The sequence below is a fragment of the Pongo abelii genome, chromosome 23, assembly GCF_028885655.2.
Source record: "Pongo abelii isolate AG06213 chromosome 23, NHGRI_mPonAbe1-v2.0_pri, whole genome shotgun sequence".
NCBI lineage: Eukaryota > Metazoa > Chordata > Mammalia > Primates > Hominidae > Pongo > Pongo abelii.
Window position 1 is genome coordinate 25087124 of NC_085929.1, and position 13670 is coordinate 25100793.

General features: G+C 55.2%; 1 long non-coding RNA gene and 1 pseudogene across 1 annotated transcript in view; one reads left to right on the forward strand and one right to left on the reverse strand.

Annotated features, from left to right (window-relative positions):
* LOC134761152 (uncharacterized) overlaps window positions 1-5639 on the forward strand; it is a 37704-nt gene extending 32065 nt beyond the window's left edge. The window contains exon 3 of the long non-coding RNA XR_010139429.1: window positions 5449-5639. This is a non-coding gene — a long non-coding RNA (uncharacterized LOC134761152). The remainder of the gene's footprint in view (window positions 1-5448) is intronic.
* Window positions 5640-9949: 4310 nt separating this feature from the next.
* Window positions 9950-12570, reverse strand: LOC100449630 (uncharacterized; annotated as a pseudogene).
* Window positions 12571-13670: the final 1100 nt, after the last annotated feature.

Here is a 13670-nt window from a genome sequence, read left to right on the forward strand (position 1 = left end):
TGCTCCCAGACCCTGTGCCAGGCGGTACCTTGCCTCAGCGGGGCCTCGCCTCCCCCAGAGCTGCTCTGCTGCCTGACCTTGTGATGTCTTGGGTCCTCTGGGCACTGGCTCAATCGGGTGGGGTCAGCTTTGGCCAGCAGGTGGGGGGCAGGTGGGTAAATCCTCCCTCTCTACCATCTCCGCTTCCTTCCTCCTGCCTGACTTCCCTGCCTTTTCCCCACTCTGGCTCCAGGGTTGCACTGCTCAGAAAGCTGTCGCTGCCCGGCTGCGCACAAGCCTGATTTTCTTGGGAGTCTAGGCTGAGATTCTGACTGGCCCTCCCACCAATCACCCACACCACCACCCAGCTAGCCAGCAACAGGGCCAGGAGTGGTCAGGAGGGGGCCCACCTGATCACCCACCCGGCGCCTCCAGTTGGCCAACTCTGCCCGCTCAGGGCCGTGAGCTGGAGGTGCCAGGAGCCTCCCGGGAGGCAGTGTGAGGCATTCTTCTTAATAAGTCCCGCATCAATGATAAAGGGCAGTATCAGCCCCTCGCTGATGCGCAGTGAGCGGCTCACCATACTGGGGAGACGTTTAATTTATCTCAGGAACTGGGCGCAAGTTATAAAAATGGTAATTTCTTGGAGATTCAATTACGTGTTTTCATTGTTACCCTCAGTAATCAAGGAAACGATTTTTTCTAAAAGGCTGTTGGATGATACTGATCTCAGGAGAGGATCTGGGCCAGGTGGGGGCTTTGGGGATGAAGAGGAGGGCAGTGTCTGCTGGGGGCAGGCAGGGCAAGTGGAGCTGAGCAGTCCAGCCCACCAGCTGTCCCAGCCCTCCAGCTCCTCCAGTCCTCTCTGGCCTCAGTCTTCCCATCTGCCGATGGGGCCATCTCTGGTAGGGAGGGTCTGGCAGGGGCTGATGTAGTGAGGCATGGCTCCTGGGACGTGAGGGTGGCTGTGAGGGTAGCAGCATCCCTGCCCCTCCCTGCCTGGTGCCCGAGCAGTCTCGTCCATCTCCTGAGGGCTCTGCAGGGCATAGAGAGGGGTTCCTCGTGGAGTGCGGACCTGATTTTTTTCCCCAAGTGATGTCTTGGCTCTAAATAACATCTCCAGGATGAATGGTGCCGGTCCCCAACAGCACCAGGTGATTGGGAAAAGGGTTTTATGGCCCCGTGGGTGAAACTGAACTTGCATCCGAGCTGTATTTCCAAGATGGGATTTTCTTCCCTGGGAGAGGCGGCACATTCCACGCTAATTATAATGGCAGTTCCTCGACATTCATCACCCATAGTGAGGGGGACACCTGTCTGGGGCACAGGGGCAGGGTGTCCCTGGGGTCACCTCCAAGCCCCCTAATCTCAGCAGACCCTGAGTGGCTGCTTCTAGGAGATGCGCCCTCACCCAGTGCAGGGCAAGGGAAGGGGGAGGCGGGAGGCCCCAGGGAATGAACGCGCTCTAGCTGGGCTGCACCAGGGAGGAGGCTGGAAGGAGGCCTCAGGCTGAGGGTAGGACCCAGCTAGTGTTTGCCCAGGGACCCACAGGCCCCTTGCTGAGCAGACTCCGGCGAGGGGCCTGGCCCATCTTGTTGCAAGAGGCTGGAGTCCTGGGCTGAGATGGGCAGTTGACCTTGGATCTGACTCTGTCGCCCCTGAAATTCCTTTTACCCCAACTCAGGCTCCTGCAGCCCAGCACAGTGCCCAGCCAGGATGGGCAGGAGGAAGCCCTTCCTCCGATGGGCCCTCACCACGCCCTGTCTGAGGGGCCTCGAGCCCCAGGGCTCTTGTTTCAGCACTGGGCCGTGGAGATTCGGGGACTATGGGAGTTTGGGGATCTCGGTGGCTGAGGGCCGTGCTCATGGAGGACTCCTTGAGTTCGGAAGATTAGGCCCACCTTCTGCACAGCCAGTAGGTCGTTGTCACGGGGACACTGACTACCAGTACCAACCTCCATCCCCCGCCGGGGGCACGTGCCTTTATCACCCATTTCCCAGGTGAGGACAGGGGCTAAAAGAGGGGCAGGGTTCCTGAGGTCACACAGCAGGTGAGCAACAGAGCCAGTGAGGGCCTGGAGGTGTCCTGCCAGGGGCTGAGGTGTGCCCACATTCAGGAATCCAGGGGTCCGTGGGCCAGGGCCCTGCCAAGAGTTGGGGGCTGGGGGAGGGAAGGGGACATTGCCAACCCTGCAGCCCCTGCCCTGGGGGGTAGGAGGGAGATGCCCCTCCGGGGGCCCGAGGGCAGGGTGGGCCCATGTCGTTCCCTCCCACCTGCCACGGTGAGCCTGACAGGAATGGGGATGGAGCCTGGCATCCCGAGGGAACCTCCTGGAGTAATCACTCCACATGCTCGCGGTAAATACTGGGCCCTTCTTCCCCTCCCAGTAAATGAATTTATTTACTTTTAACTAAGATTAAATGTTCTCTGTGAGTTCAAGATACTGACTGGCCTGTCAGGCTCAGTCCACGCTCTGCTTTTCCTGCCTCCGGGGACCACCCCCAGGCAGGGAGGGACCAGGCAGCCCTGGGGAAGCAGATAAGTTGTTTCTCCAGGAAACTCTAGGAGGAGAATCCATTTACATCATCACCACTGTCACCATGAGCATGGCCATAACCACCATCATGGCCAGCTCCACCAGCACCACATCACCACCAGCACTACCACCATCACCATGATCACCACCACCATCACCATCACCATGATCACCAGCATCACCACCACCATCACCACCATCACCATGATCACCAGCATCACCACCACCATCACCATCACACCACCACCACCATGATCACCAGCATCACCACCACCATGATCACCATCACCACCATGATCACCAGCATCACCACCACCACCACCACCACCATCACCATGATCACCACCACCACCACCATGATCACCAGCATCACCACCACCACCATCACCACCACCACCACCATGATCACCACCATCACCACCACCATGATCACCACCACCACCATGATCACCAGCATCACCACCACCACCATCACCACCACCATCACCATGATCACCACCACCACCACCATGATCACCAGCATCACCACCACCACCATCACCACCACCACCACCATGATCACCACCACCACCACCATGATCACCAGCATCACCACCACCACCATCACCACCACCATGATCACCACCACCATCACCATGATCACCACCATCACCACCACCATGATCACCACCACCATGATCACCACCACCACCACCATGATCACCAGCATCACCACCACCACCATCACCACCACCACCACCATGATCACCACCACCATCACCATGATCACCAGCATCACCACCACCATCACCACCATCACCATGATCACCACCACCACCACCATGATCACCAGCATCACCACCACCACCATCACCACCACCATGATCACCACCACCATCACCATGATCACCAGCATCACCACCACGACTACCACCATCACCACCACAGCCTCCATCACCTCCACCATCACCACCTCCATCACTACCTCTATCGCCACCACCATCACCATCACTACCACCATCACTATGGTCACTGTGACTGAGCCCATCCTCACTACTGTCATCAGCACTGTCATAGCACCATGCTGACAAGCCCACAGTGGGTTTGAGGGCTGCCATTGCTTGGGACTAGTTCCTCAGGTACAGGAGGCTCCACGCTGGTCTGATTGCATTGGAGGGGATGCCTGACAAGGCTCTTTATGGGGTGCGCATTGTGGAGTGGGGAGGGGGAGGCTAGGGCGGGTCTCCAGGACTTCATGCCATGGGCATTCTCCCCGGCCGCCTTCTGTCTCAGCAGCACCCTTCGCTTCTCCTTGACTGAGCTGGAGCAGAGGAAGCAGGCAGGGGTGGGCGGAGGGGCAGGGGCAGCCACAACCACCTCCACCTAGGCTGGAGCACAGTCTCCGAGCCTCCCTAAAGTGAGGGGCCACCCAGAGGAGGCACCTAACCATTCTCCCCTCCAGACTCCATCCAGTGCTTGGATAGCCAGCGGGGCAGCTTGGGGATGGGGCTGGGCACTCAGCCAAAGGGGCCTGAGGGCATGCCGTGTGTAGAGCGTGCTCCCATGAGGTGGTGAGCCTGCTGCACTGGTCTCCTGCCCCGAGCCTTGGCTTGCTCATCTATGAACGGGTGACATGGTGCCTGCTGCACAGCAGGCCACAGGGGCAGAGCGACAGGACATAGTGAGGGGCGGTAAAGTGCTGCCTGGTAAGAGAGCTGTGGGCTGGCCTCAAAGGGTAGCCTGTGTCCTCTCGCTGAGAATAGTGGGAAGCGAGCTGCGAGCTTGCGCCCGCAGTAGTGGTCTTAGGCTGCCGTGGTCACATAATGCCACCTCCCAGCGCCTGCGGCATCACCCCTGGGCTCCACAGCCCCAGCCAGCCATCCGTGTGGCCCATCCTGTCCTCTCCGGGCCCCTGGGTGTGCACCCAATGGAGGGTCTCCTGTCTGCTGTGGCTCCCTGAGGCTGCTGGTCACAGAGCTGATGAGGACACTGGAGACCGCTGCGCGGCTGGGCGGGGGCCCTGCGGGAGTGCAGCAGCCTGGGATCTGCAGCTGGGGCTGACCTAGCACAGCAGGCCACTGGTGCCACCTCTCACGTGGCAGATGCTTCACAGCCTCCCACTGCAATCTCGGCAGGTCTCGGTGCCAGGGCGGCCCCATCCTGGGGGCCATTGAGGACCTGCATCGGCCACAGGGCTCGCAAGCATCGGCACCCCAGGGCCCGGTGGGAGCATCTGGAGGGAGGGTTCAGTCACCCAGGCCTGCCCAGAGCTCTGCTCAGGGCCCAGGATGAACTGATGGGGGCAGTCTGCAGGTGGTGCCAGCGAGAGTGGGGGCTCCCCACAACAGGGGGGCGCTAGCCAGCCTCACCCAGAGCAGGGAGGGCATGTGTGGAGATGCAGGAAACCTCTCCCATGTCCAGGAAATATTATTAACAATTAAAAATTTTAAATCTTGGTGACATTCCCAATGCCCAGATAATTAATATAAGAGCAGAAAATAATTAATTATTAATAACTGCACTGAATAGTTTTCAAAGTAATTGTGATAAAGAGAATGTTAAATGAAAACTCATCAAAATTGCTGAGGCCCTGCACAGTGAGGGCACCTTGGTGCTGGGGGTGGCCACATCGACTGGGCCGAGACTGGCCCCCAAGGCCCACTGTGTCCTGGTGCCACGTATTAGGGGTTGTTACCCATACTTGGAGTGTGAGAACCCCCCCACAACACACACGGGGTGAGGACCCTTCACGCACATGTAAAGGCGGGGGTCTCTCTTAGTACTGGGCCAGGTGGGCAGAGACTCTCTCTCTTCCTGCCTCACTGGGATAGTGGATGGCCGTGGGGTTGGCTCAGGAGTCTGCCCTGTGCCTGCAGGTGTCCTGGATATCTGGGCTAGTGGGTGGGGTTATTGTCTGCCCCATGAGCCAGTCTCTGGTTCTTCTATTGCCGCAGACCCTCCAGGCCTTGGGTGAACCCCCTCCACCATCCAACTTGACCTGCCATGTTCCCAGGATCTAGCCCAGGGCTACTTCATCCACCAATTCTCACTAAAGTGTGAGTGGCTGCTTGGCACTACCGTAATCTTTGCCGCCTCACGTGTTTATTGGTGTGAAGCCTTCAGCTGCAGCGGGATGAAGAGGACTATCCCAGGCAGAGCAGGCCTGCTCCCTCCACCCTCAGGCTACTGACTCTGCAGCTCTGGACAGTGGCTGGGAGCTGCCAGGAGCCCAGGTAGGAGCAGGACCTGGGGACCTACTCCCCCTCACATAAGCCGGTTTCTCTGATCCTGGTTCCTTGCCCTGTCTGGCCTGCCTTCCAACTGACACCACCATGTGGCTCCCTCACCTCATTGAGCAGGACTGTTGCGGTAAACTGAGGAACGGAGAGACCAATATGAGAGAAACAGGAGGATTGTTTGTTTTAGGTACGGACCGGCTCAGTGGATTCATATCCAAGAAGCTGAGCATTAAACAAAGACAGATTGGGGGTTTTTATGAGTGGACTTACAATAAATAAAAGAACTTACAATAAATTAATCATGTGATAGGTCGCATAATCTATAGCACAGCATAACTTGTGGCCTTGCATAGCCGGTGGCCTTGTAGCTGCATTGAAAGAAAAACAAGAACTGGCTAATTACAGACATTTGTAAAACATAATCATGCATTTGGACCCATTCCACAGATGGAGAAGATGAGGCACAGGAATGGCGTAAATGACTTCCTCTGTGTTGTACATGCAGTAGGTGCTAGATTCTGGCACCAAAGCCAGTGCTTTGTCCTCCTCCCCTTTCCTCAGTTGCTTTCCTCTCTTTACCTGCCCCAAAGACTGTAATCTCTAACATGACCGTAAGAAAGAGAATGGAAAGGATTTCTTATTAAATGTATAAAGAGAGATAATGCCATTTGAATAACGTTTTATGTTCCCTGGTCCCAGTTTTTCTAACCAATAAAGTTTTTACTCTTCCCTCATTTCTTTTTTTTTTTTTTTTTTTTTTGAGGCAGAGTCTCAGCCTGTCACCCAGGCTGGAGTGCAGTGGTGCAACCTCAGCTCACTGCAACCTTCGCCACCCGGGCTCAAGTGATTCTTATGCCTCAGCTTCCCGAGTAGCTGGGATAACAGGTGCCTGCCACCATGCCCGGCTAATTTTTTTTTTAGTAGAGACAGGGTTTCACCATATTGCCCAGGGTGGTCTCGAACTCCTGAGCTCAGGCAATTCACCCACCTCAGACTCCCAAAGTGCTGGGATTACAGGCATGAGCCACCACTCCTGACCCTTCTTTCTTCATCTTTCATCCTTCCCCTTCTCCCTTCCTCCTCCTCTTTCTTCTCCTCCTCCTCTTTTTCTCCACCTCCCCTCCCCTCACCCCATCCATTCCCGTTTTCTCCCCTCCCCTCCCCTCCCTCTGAAGGTAGAGAGCTTTCCTCTGAAACACCTTGAGCTGTTTTTGCTCTTATACATGGCTTACAACGGTTTCCATCTTCCCGTGGGTCACAGGTTCACTGGTATTTAGTGAACAAGTTCTGAGCACTTTGAAATTTGAAATATGCTAATGCTCACTGTTCTGTGAGCTTTAGATGCAGAATTTTGTTTAAACCTCATAAAACTTCGCAAGTGAGATACTTTCCCTCTTCACATTTTACAGATGAGAAAAATGAGCCTTAGGTTAAGTAAACTGCCCAAGGTCACACAGCTAGTTAGTGGCAGAGCTGGGAATCAAAGCCAGGCACTCAGGTGCCAGAGCCTACAGGCTTCACCCTGGGCCTTCAAAAGATGAAACCTCACACCCTGCTTAGCAAGTGGGACATTTATATTTCATTTCACCTGAAGAACGTGTGCCCCAAACGGCATGGGGAGGGGAGGTGGTGCCTGGTGGGCTGATGGGACATTCCTGTCTCCTCCTCAGGTTTTGGTGTGGTTCCCAGGGGGTGCCTTCAAGACTGCCTCAGCCTCCATCTTCGATGGGTCCTCCCTGGCTGCCTATGAGGACGTGCTGGTTGTGATCGTCCGGTACTGGCTGGGAATATTTGGCTTCTTCACGTGAGTCTCTCCAAATGATCGACATCCCAGATCCCCAAGGGGCAGCAGTGCAGTAGCCATAGACAGTGCCCAGCAACCTAAGAAGGAGTGAGCCTTCCGGGACATTGAACAAAACTGGCCCTAGTTCCTTAGGTAATTTTTGCTGCTGTAGCAGATAAATCCCCAAATTTTGGTGGCTTAACACAATAAAAATCTCTTTCTCACTTGAGTAAAGTTTAATTGAGCATCCCTGATCAGCAGACATTCTTCCCCATGGTCAGCCAGGGATCTGGCTCTTTACATCTTGAGCTCTGATGTGGATTCTCTAACTCAGTCACATGGCCACATCCAGTTGCAAGCGAGCTGGGGCAATGTAGCCCCGCTGCGTGCCCTGGAAGACAGGACACTGTTTGTGTGAGCAGTTGGTAGTGTCTACCTGAGCCTCACCCCAAGGCTTCTCAAATGCTCACCTGAGAATCATCACTCCATCACAGTGGCTTCCCTCCTCCAATCATGCCTAACATGTATTGGGTTATCAATGAACCAGGCATGCATTATTTCAACTCATCCTCAAAATAATCCTTCAAGGAAGGTTCTCTGTTGTTATTTTCATTTCACAGCTGGAAAATAGAGGCCCAGAGAAGCCAAGCAACTTCCCAGGGGTCACAAAACAGAGCTAGGTCTCTTGACCACTTCTATTATCCTGCCTAAAACATGGCAGGAGAAGTCCTGACCAGGGACCAATGTAAGCAAAGAGAAGTGAGAGGTGGGGCCAGGATTATGCTTGAGGGTCACTGTCACATACTATGGGAAAGTCAGCAATGATTCAAATATGCATCCTGCCCTGCAGAGGCTCCTGACTATGGGGGACATAATGCAGGGACAAAAATATCCACATTACCAAGGACATGGTTAATTCTCCAAGAATGAGAGGCCATGGGGCTGCAGAAACAGAGGAATGAGTTGCAAGGGATCGGGGAGGCTTCAGAAGGGTGGCATTGGAGTTGCACCTGAAGGGTGTGGTTGGGTTTGAGGAGAAGGGGTTGAGAGAATGTGTGCTCGGCAAAGGGTGCTACCTGTGCAAAGGCTAGGAAGTTGGAAGGGAGGTAGCAACACATGGGGATGAAGCAATACTTCTGCAAACTGCACTGGGCCTGTAGCCCTGGAGGGTGGCTCTGGGAGTGCTGTGCAGCAGGACAGGCTGACGGGGTGCCCTGACCAGAGCAATTACACTTCTAGCTGCTCTATACATTAGGATTCTGCATAAGATTCCTTTGGTAAGAACGTTTTCAACAATTGTTTATCATATCTGGTTTGAGCATAGGTAGATGAAGCTGCAGCAGGAGATGGATGTAGAAAGGCAAGGACAGGCCTGACAGGGAAAGACCTTGAATGCCAGGTCGTAAATGGAGTTTGGGCTTTATCCAATACAGATTGAGGGACCAGGAGTACCTTTCTCAGAGTAGTGTACCAGGAACCTCACTCCAGAGAAGAACAGAGGCTGAGCCAGGGGTGTCCAGCTGCAGATAGGGAGCCCCAATGGGAGGCACCGTCTTGATGCGGGCCACGGGGCGGTTGAACCACAAAAGCAATAGCTAACATGTATATAACAGGTGTATATGACATGCTTATTGTCTGCCTGGCACTGTCCATCTTCACAACCATGTGGAGTGGGCACTATCCCCATTTTAGACGTGAGAACCATTGAGGCACAGCAGGTTAAGTGACTTGCCCAAGGTCACCCAGATGCTAAGTGGCCAGGCTGTGAATCCTGTGCTCGAGGCTGAGATAGTAACCACTAAGGTATAATGCTTCTCAGGATAAAGAGATGGAGAAACGGGGACCAGGGTGGGCGCCACAGTAAAATGGAGGTAAAATTGGCGGGGCCTGACTCTTAATCAGAGGCAGGGGACTGGGAGAGAGAAGGTGGAGGCAGAGCCAGCTCAGTGGTCATGGACAGAGGAGGGAACCCAGGGGAAGGAGCAGTCTGGGGAATGGAGTAGAATGTGCCCTGGGATGACTTGCATTGATGGTGTGCACTGCATGCATGCTTTCGGTCTAGACATTTCTTTGGTTCCCTGGGATTTCCACTTGTTTCATTTGTTCTCCCATTAATTCCATCCCAGGAAACATGCAATTGTGCAGGAGCAGCAGCATGGGGGCGTCGGATCCCAAATCTGCAGCTTTCTAGCTCTTGGGCAAGGGGGTTTAACCTCTTAGTGCCTGAATTAAAGTTTATGTATCCATTCGTCTCCTGACAGCATGCTCACAGGTTTAGTGGAAGGGAGTTGGCATGAACTGCTGCTGTGGAGAAAAGCAGCCTCTGCCCAAACACTTCCCAGCAGAGAGGGAGCAGGGGGTGGTGGGATAAACATCCCAGTCTCTCTCTAGCCCATCCTCACAGCACACAGCTGAGGCCTGGGTGATGCCATGTCTGACTAAATTTGTATTTTTACTAGAGACGGGATTACACTATGTTGGTCAGGCTGGTCTCCAACTCCTGATCTCCTGATCCGTCCACCCCGACCTCCCAAAGTGCTAGGATTATAGGCATAAGCCACCACGCCCGGCCTTTTTTTTCTTTTTCTTTTTTTTTTATTTTGAGGCGGAGTTTTGCTCTTGTTGCCCCGGCAGGAGTGCAATGGTGCGATCTCAGCTCACTGCAATCTCCACCTCTGCAGGAGAGCAGGAATCTTCAGTGATCCACGGGCAGATCTGCAGCCACTGTGGGCACCTGTTCTTCCCGTGACCTTTGTGCCCACGTCTCCCCTTCCAGTACTTATTGCATGCCCCCCCCACATCCGCCTCCCGCCATTGGCAGGAAGTGCCTTGTGCGGATACCTTGCTGCGCTTATTAATCCGTTAAGGTCACTCGTCACTGACGCCATTATGCGCACATGCATAAGGCACGTTGCCCGGCAACAGAAGAAACTGCTGGCTTAGCCTTTGGCCGAGTTGGCAGCTCGACGAGGATGCTCAGAGTCCAGCTCTCCACAGTTCAAGCATCTGACGGTCCCCCCCTGCTCCCAGGAGCGGTTACCTGGGCACTCTGTGCCCCTCATTCCTGTCGGGGCCCAGGCTGAGGACCTGCTAGTAGGGCTCAGTTGCCTGGAGTCTGTTCAGCCCATCCCCCAGTTCACTTTGCTTGTGGGATCTCCCCGTTGCTCCTGCCCCTGGACTGAGTGGCAGGCCATCCTACAAGCACCCGGATACTTGGCATCAGTGGTGTCAAGACAACTCTAAGAAGGTTTTCTGTGATCCTGCAAGACCTGTGTTCCTTCCTGGTGATCCTGCCTTCAATTTGATTGCACAGGTACCACAGCAAGCCAGTGCTGTGTGCGCCGAATTCCAGGGTGTCCTCCAGCTCAGCCACTGCACTGAGCACAAGGACTCTTTGTGGGGCCCAGGAGCAGATAGTCACCCCTTTGGGGCCCACAAGACCCGGCTGTCCCCAGACTTGTGGCCAGGGAAGATAGTGTTGAGGGCCCTCAAGGAGAGCGGGACAGGGATGGCTGAGCAGGACAAGGACCCTAGAGTCCAAGAGAATCCTGATGATCAGAGAAGGGTCCCCGAGGTCACCGGGGATGCACGGTCTGCATTTCAGCCCCTGCGGGACAATGGAGGCCTCTCTCCCTTTGTGCCCAGGCCTGGGCCTCTGCAGAGAGACCTCCATGCCCAGAGGTCAGAAGTCAGATATAACCAGAGATCCCAGACCTCCTGGATGAGCTCGTGCCCGAAACGAAATGCCATCTCGAGCTCCTACAGCTCTACGGGAGGCCTCCCAGGGCTAAAGCAGAGAAGGGGGCCAGCCTCATCACACTGCCAGCTGACCCTCAGTTCCTCAAAGACAGTGAGTGAGGACGGACCTCAGGCTGTCTCTTCTGGTCACACCCAGTGTGAAAAGACGGCAGATATAGCACCAGGGCAGACACTGGCCCTCAGGAATGGCTCCCCCAGATCCCAGGCCTCTAGGCCCTGTAAACACAAGCTTCCCCTGTCGCCACACAGGTGAGGGGATCCTCTGATGCTGCCACCTCCCTTAGAGCTGGGGTTCCGGGTCACTGCCGAAGACCTGGACCTGGAGAGGGAGGCGGCATTCCAGCGCATCAACAGTGCACTGCAGGTTGAGACCAAGGCCATCTCGGACTGTAGACCCTCACGGCCTTCCCACACTTTGTCCTCACTTGCAACAGGGGCTTCTGGTCTGCCTGCTGTCTCTAAAGCACACAGTATGGATGCACAGCAGGAGAGACACAGGTCCCAAGACTGCCTGGGCCCAGTGGCCCCCCCCTAGCTTCTGCTGCAGAGGTCCCCTCTACAGCTCCTGTGTCTGGGAAGAAGGAGAGACCACCAGGCCCCCTGTTCTCCTCCTCAGATCCCCTTCCTGCCACCTCTTCCCACTCCCGGGACTCAGCCCGGGTCACCTCGCTGATTCCTGCCCCCTTCCCAGCTGCAAGCATGGATGCGGGTATCAGAACAAGGCCTGGCACTTCTGCTGCTGCAGCTGCCGCAGCAGCCCCTCCCCCCTCCACATTGAACCCCACGTCGGGGTCACTACTGAATGGAGTGGATGGAGGCCCTTCACATTTCTGGGCCTCAGCCACAGCTGCAGCAGGTGCCTAGAGGTCATAAGTCACATAAAACCAGAGATCCCAGACCTCCTGGATGAGCTCGTGCCCCTAACGAAATGCCATCTTCAGCTCCTACAGCTCTACGGGAGGCCTCCTGGGGCTAAAGTGGAGGAGGGGGCCATCCTCAAAGACAGTGAGTGAGGACGGACCTCAGGCTGTCTCTTCGGGTCACACCCAGTGTGAAAAGAAGGCAGATATAGCACCAGGGCAGACACTCGTCCCCAGGAATGGCTCCCCCAGATCCCAGGCCTCTAGGCCCCGTAGACGCAAGTTTCCCCTGCTGCCACGCAGGCGAGGGGAGCTTTTGATGCTGCCACCTCCCTTAGAGCTGGGGTTCCGGGTCACTGCTGAAGACCTGGACCTGGAGAAGGAGGTGGCATTCCAGCGCATCAACAGTGAACTGCGGGTTGAGGCCAAGGCCATCTCGGACTGCAGACCCTCACGGCCTTCCCACACTTTGTCCTTACTTGCAACAGGGGCTTCTGGTCTGCCTGCTGTCTCTAAAGCACCCAGTATGGATGCACAGCAGGAGAGACACAAGTCCCAAGACTGCCTGGGCCCAGTGGCCACCCTAGCTTCTGCTGCAGAGGCCCCCTCTACAGCTCCCGTGTTTGGGACGGAGCACAGACTACCAGGCCCCCTCCCGTTCTCCTCCTCAGATCCCCCTCCTACCACCTTTTTCTACTTCTGGTACTTCTGGTACTCAGCCCAGGTCATCTGGCCGATTCCTGCCCCCTTCCCAGCTGCAAGCATGGACGGAAGCATGAGAAGCCCAAGGCCTGGCACTTCTGCAGCCAGTTCCAGCCCTCCAGCTGCACCCATGGAAATTCGGAGTAGAGAGTGGGATCCACGTCTGCATTCCATCAGAAGAAAACCTTTTAAGAGAAAGGCCCAAAAGAAATAGGGCATGAGGGGGCCTGAACACCCAGGGGGCCCCCCAGGCAGAGCACTTCCATGTTGACCACGGGACCTGGCACGGGGAGCAACTCTGTTGGGTGGCACTTCTGTCTTTACTTTCCATCACATCCCTGGGGGACCATTTAAGCTGATGTCTGCAATTGCAAGTCGGGGATCCAGTGCCACTGCAAACAAGGCACGCTTCACGTGCAAGTCTGGGCCGGCCTCTGACCCTAGCAACTCCACTTCCCGCGTGGGCACAGCAAGGAGGAACCTGGCTTCTAAGGCTCCCTCATGTGCTGTCAGGAGTTCTGCTGGACACAGGTCCAATGCACCATCCTCCAGCTCATCCTTCTCCACGTTGGGCTTTTGAGCCCGTCATAAATTCCTAGAGTGAGGTCCAGAAGAGTTGTGTCTAGGTTTCCTTCCAATATTTTTGTAGTTTCGTATCTTGACATTCACATTTAAGTCTTGAATCTATCTCGAGGTGATTTTTCTATATGCTGAGAGATAAAGGTCCGGGTTCATTCTTCTGCATGTGGCTATCCAACCCTCCCAGTACCATTCATTGAAGAGGGTGTCCTTTCCCCAGTGTGTGTTTCTGTCGGCTCTGTCAAAGATCAATT